Genomic DNA, 6,406 nt, shown 5'->3' on the forward strand with positions numbered 1-6,406 from the left:
GGTGCAGTGAACCGAGATTGTGCCACTGCACTCCAGCCTGGGTGTTAGAGCACAATTCCACCTCAAAAAAAAAAAAAAAAAAAAAGATTATCAAAGAAAGAGTAGGAATGAATGATGAATGAGGAATAAGGGGGGACCCCAGGGCAGCAAGGGGGTGTAGCCCTGGGGTACAAGATGATACAGCAGGAAGCTGCACTGACTGTCCAACTCTGTGTCACAGAGGAGTGATGGAGGTCAAGGATCCCAGCTGATGCGAGCTTCTGCAGGTGACAGCTGTGTCAGCAGCACCCAAACAGCATGAGATGACTAGTCGGGTAAAGCTGGAGTGTGCTTGGGGGATGGCTGTGGCTCACACTGGGGAAGACACTGAGAACGGCTGTGTGACGTGTGTTGAGAACCAAGTAGCTCAGGCTCCACAAGTCTGGGGTTCAAACCCCCTCCCTGCTGCTTGTAATGATGTGACTCTGAGTGAGCCATCTCGTCTTTCCGTGTCTCAGTTTCCCCATCTGAAATGGAGATAGGCTAGGTGCCGGTGGCTCACGCCTGTAATCCCAGCACTTTGGGAGTCAGAGGCGGGAGGATCACTTGAACCCAGGAGTTCAAGACCAGCCTGAGCAACATAGTGAGACCCCCATCTCTACAAAAAATAATTTAAAAGTTAGCAGGACATGGTGGCACACATCTGTGGTCCCAGCTACTCAGGAAACTGAGGGGGAAGGATCGCTGGAGCCCAGGAGATTGAAGCTGCAGTGAGTCAAGATTGCATCACTACACTCTGGTCTGGGTGACAGAGTGAGACCCTATTTCAAAAATGAATAAAATAAAATAAAAAGGGGGGCACGCTGGCTCAAGGCTGTAATCCCAGCACTTTGGGAGGCCAAGACAGGTGGATCATGAGGTCAGAATTTGAGACCAGCCTGGCCAACATGGCGAAACCCCGTCTCTACTAAAAATACAAAATTAGCTGGGTGGGGGTGGTACGCGCCTGTAATCCCAGCTACTCAGAAGGCTGAGGTAGGAGAATCGCTTTAACCCAGGAGGTAGAGGTTGCAGTGAGGCGAGATCGCACCACTGCATTCCAGCCTGGGTGACTGAGTGAGACTCTGTCTCGGGAAAAAATTAAATAAATAAATAAATAAATATGGGGGATAATTAATGTCCCCACATTACCAGTTGCTCAGAGAATGAAATGGGAAGTAAACACACAGGTGGGGACTGCTGTTTATTTTACAGGTGCTGGGGAAACTGAGGCTCAGGGAGCTAGGATCACCTGCCGGAGGATGTACAGAGTGAGTAGAGACCAGGTGGGAGCCGAGGTCTGTGGGCACAGAGCTGAGCCCCAACCCCATTTATCCTCATCCCTCTGCTTCCCCCGCTTCTCCACTCCTCCCCACCCCTTGCCCCCACTCCCCGGCCCCTCGCTGGTGCCAGGACTGAGCTTAGACGGGCTGGCCTGGGGCCCAGGGGCGGGCTGTTGCCGGGGGCTTGAATGAGGCAACCTTGCCTGGGAATCTACTGGGCTCAAAGAGCTATTTATAGGCCTGAGCTGGGATTGGGCACCCCTCCCTAACCCTGAGTGCCTTCTCTGCCCCCCCCCAACCCACTGGGGCCCTGGGCCAGGGGCTGCTGCCAGTGGGGGAGGGGTGGGGAATGGGACTAGAAGACCAGAGCAGAGGTGGGGAGGGAGGCTGGACCCTCCAAGGCAGCTGGGTCTCAGGGGTGGACAGTGCCTCTAAAGTGCCTCTGAAGATGCCCAAGGTGACACATGGGTAAGTCACACACAATGCCACCAACAACCACTGACACACACAGTCACACTCCAGCCACACCCCAGCCACACTAACAGCATAGGTGGCTCACATGCAACCTCACCTGGCCACACACAGGTCCCACCACACACAACCAAACCTGACTATACACAATGACACCTGATCACGCACAACCACACCCAGCCAATGACAACCACACCCAGCCATACACAACCACACTCAGCCATACAACCACACACCCGGCCCACGTGACAGCCACACCCGGCCGCCCACAGCCACGCAGCCAATGACAGCCACCTTGTCGCCACAGCCACACCCGGCCAACCGCAGCCATGCACAACCACACCAGCCAATGACAACCACACCCAGCCATGCAACCACACTCAGCCAGACACAACCATACCCAACCAATGATAACCACACCCAGCCAATGACAACCACACCCAGCCATGCACAACCACACTCAGCCAATGACAACCACACCCAGCCATGCAGCCACACCCGGCCAGCGCAGCCACCCAGTCAATGACAACCACCTCCCATGCCACAACCACACAGACCACACAGGTTTCTGCTCCTTGCACAGTCAAACCTGGACTGCTCCCAATCCACCTCCTTCCCCACACAATCACATGGTCCTTGCTGTCCACACCCAGCCATATACAACCACACTCAGCCATGCACAACCACACCCAGCCATGCACAACCACCCAGTCATGCATAGCCACACCAGGCCACACACAATCACATGCACAATCAACCTGGTCAGGCCACACAAAACCATACCTGGACTGGGCCACACACAAGTCACACGTGCTGCACAATCAAAGGCGAAGCTATGAGCTGGGCTGCACCAGAATCCCTCCACATGCAAAGACACCCACTGCTGCTCACACCCACAACACCTTCGCCTTCCTGCCAGCAGCAGACATCGGCCCCATGTTGCTCACACACAACCAGGTTTCTAGTTACAGACACACCCACAGGTAGTGAGCACACAACCATGTTCACACCAATACCACCAATGCCACCAACCCCGAGATCTGTAGCCTTTCCAGCCACTGTTACAACCAGCCACACACATGCAGCTCCTGGTGCTCCCATACATGCCCACCTGAATCTTTTCATACCCAGACACCCCTCCCACTCCCATTGTCACCTCCAGTGGGACCCAGGCTTGCATTACACCAGGACTCATAACCCCAGCTGGTACTGTGTGAGCATCTGTCTCCTTGGACAGGGGTCCGGATGGGCCCCAGTAGATAAATCAGACCCAGACCTGCCCGGTGGGGGTCTCCAGGCTCAGGGAATCCCATTAAACCCTCCCTGGCAGATACCCCAGGCTAAGACCTTACGGAAACTATTATATTCATCTCCCAGTGGGGAAACTGAGGCTTGAAGCTATCTGAGGGCCATTCCCTGCCTTGTTCCAGGATGATGAAATCATGGACAGAAGGACCTGTCTTCCGCACAGGTGGGGCTGCCTTCCCAGACACCACCAAGGCAGAGAGTCCCCACTGACCCAAACTCACTGTGTGACTGCAGCAAGTCCCTGACTCTTTCTAAACCTCCAGTTTCTCCCCAGAAAAATGCTGAACCTGAACCCAGTTAGGGGAACTCGAGAGTCAGACGGGTTTGCATCCCAGTTCCCCTTGGTGATCTTGGCCAAATGACTTTGCTGTTCTGTGCCTCAGTTTCCCCAAGTGAACCACAGGAGCTGCTTTTGGACCTTCTAGAGCCCTCCCTGCCCCATTCGCTGGGGTGGGGGTGGGAGCTCTTAGTCTTTCCTCACTCAAGCGAATGAATGGACCACTTTTGGCTGCCCTGCTGGGAGCCCAGAGCTGCTAATTCCCTGGATAAACAGGAGGCTCTTTCATGCCCAGGCGCCAGTGGGGTGAGGAGGCGGGAAGAGGGTATGGAGCTGGCCTCATACCCGTGGGCAAGGGGGCCACATGCCAAAGCCAGGAGTGGTGTGGAGAGCCCTGGAGCCATGCATATCCTCACTGGAGGGCCTTGGCTAAGGTGATGTGTCCTCAGCTGTAAAATGGGAATGACGGAGCAGCCACAGCAGGTTTAACAAGCCAATGGGTGGTGACGAAACGTGGCTTCAAGTCAGACACACAGTGGACTCTCAGTGAAAGTCAGCTACTGTTGCTATGTGTCAACCTGAAGAACCCACAGAGTTCTCCAACAGTCCCATTAATAGAATTCCCCCATTTCACAGATGAGAAAACTGAGGCTCAGAGAGGTCAAGGTGCTTTTCTAAGGTCACACAGCGAATGAGTGGTCCAGCCAGGACTTGAACCAGATCTGGGCTCTCCGGGGTCCCTGCTCTTCCTAACTTCCTCCGGGGGGGTTATGTTGGGGGCAGGGTTTCCTGTCACCTCCAGCCCCAGCCCTGAGACCAGCGAAGTTGGGTTTGGATGGCACCAGACTCTGTCTAAATGCGGAAAGCCCCGGCAGGCAGGGGCTGAAGAGGCAGGCCTTCTGCTGGTGACCCAGTTTCCCCGCCAGCCCCCCGCCCCCCGCCGCCTGGGGTGGGTTTGAGCAGATGCTAGTAGGATGCCAGGAGGACCATTCCTCCAGCCCTTGAAGAAAGGGGCTGACTGCCAGACCATTCAGCTAAAGCCAGGAAAAACAGCCTCTTGCCAGTGGCTGCTCTGTCTTGGAACTCTCGATTCGTGCAGAACGGATGGTGTCCTGCCCTTTCTCCAACACCTTCTGTGACTTCTCCGGGCCCAGCAGGATGTGGCTCCACATATTTTATTCAAATTCATGGTCTTTCACCCAACTAGGCCTTTGCTTATGCTGAGTTCCCTGCCTGGAACACCCTCCCCACTCCAGATTTTCTCACCCTTGTGAATTTCTGTCGCCTGACCCCCTATTAAGGTGCAATTCTAATATCCCCTCTCCCAGGAAACCTTTCCTCTAGATAGAGCCCCTGCTCCTTCAGCCCCATCTCTCCCTCGGGGCTAGCGGTGTCTATGTCTACCTCTGTCTTGCCCAGATCGGGGGCTCCTCTGGGACAGGGTTGGAGCTGAGGCCTCTTGCTGTCCCCAGCATCATCCAGCAGAAGACTGGGCATGAGAGTGTGACAGTAGAGGTTGCAGGAGGTGTCTAGTGAATCAATGAACCAAATCTTCAGCCTGGAATCTAAGGCTTTGTGTTTGGCAAACTCCTGTTCATGCTTCAAAACCCACCTTGCAGGCTGGGTGTGGTGGCTCACGCCTGTAATCCCAGCACTTTGGGAGGCCAAGGCGGGCAGATCGCAAGGTCAGGAGTTCGAGACCAGCCTGGCCAACATAGTGAAACCCCTTCTCTACTAAAAATACAAAAATTAGCCAGGCATGGTGGTGCGCACCTGGAGTCACAGTTACCTGGGAGGCTGAGGCAGGGGAATCACTTGAACCCGGGAGGCGGAGGTTGTGGTGAGCTGAGATCACACCACTGCACTCCAGCCTGGGCAACAAAGTGAGACTCCATCTCGAAACAAAACAAAACAAAACAAAAATAACAAAAACACCCGACCTCGCATGCTCCCTCCTCCAAGAAGCCTTCTGTCCCAGCAGCATTTTCTGGGAAAGACAAACTTGGAGGCCAGGGCTCCTCTGTCCAAACAAGAACACAAGGGGCCGGGCATGGTGACTCACACCTTTAATCCCAGCACTTTGTGAAGCCGAGGCGGGTGGATCACGAGGTCAGGAGATAGAGACCATCCTGGCTAACACGGTGAAACCCCGTCTCTACTAAAAATACAAAAAATTAGCCGGGCATGGTGGCGGGCGCCTGTAGTCCCAGCTACTGGGGAGGCTGAGGCAGGAGAATCGCTTGAACCCGGGAGGCGGAGCTTGCAGTGAGCCGAGAGCGAGCCACTGCACTCCAGCCTGGGCGACAGAGTGAGACTCCGTCTAAAAAAAAAAAATATATATATATATATATATATATATATGTGTATATGTATATATATGTGTGTATACATATATTTTTGTATATATATATCTCACAAAGGGTTGATGAGGACTTCAGATACTCCCAACATCGTGGCCTTTTCCACAACTCTGCCTTTGGCCTCCGGGAGGCAGTGAAGTTCAGGGATTCCCAAGCTGCATTTAGCGTTAGGTAGCGGTTAGGGTAGAGTAGGTTAGAGTAGGAAGAAAGACATTGTCATAGGAAGTCTCTCTGGCCGGGCGTGGTAGTTTACGCCTGTAATCCCAGCACGTTGGGAGGCGAGAGTGGGCGGATCGCTTGAGCCCAGGAGTTCGAGACCAATCTGGGCAATATGGCAAAACCTCATCTCTACAAAAAAAAAAAAAAAAAAAAAAAATTAGCTGGCCGTGGTGGTGCGCGCCTGCTAGTTCCAACTATTCGGGAAGCCGAGGTAGGAGGACTGCTGGAGACTGGGAGGCAGAGGTCGCAGAGAGCCGCGATCGCACCACCGTACTCCAGCCTGGGCGACAGTGAGACCCTACCTCAAAAAAAAAAAAAAAAAAAAAGAAGTCTCTCGGATTCCAAAATCAGTCAAAACCAGTGCTCTACACCTTCGCGCGCCGAGGGACAGCGCCCCGCGCGCGCAGCCAGCCTTTTCCCTACAGCTTCGAGGAAACCAAGGTAAATTCAATCATTGAACCCGGGCCCTT

This window comes from Papio anubis, chromosome 20, assembly GCF_008728515.1.
Source record: "Papio anubis isolate 15944 chromosome 20, Panubis1.0, whole genome shotgun sequence".
Taxonomy (NCBI): Eukaryota; Metazoa; Chordata; class Mammalia; order Primates; family Cercopithecidae; genus Papio; species Papio anubis.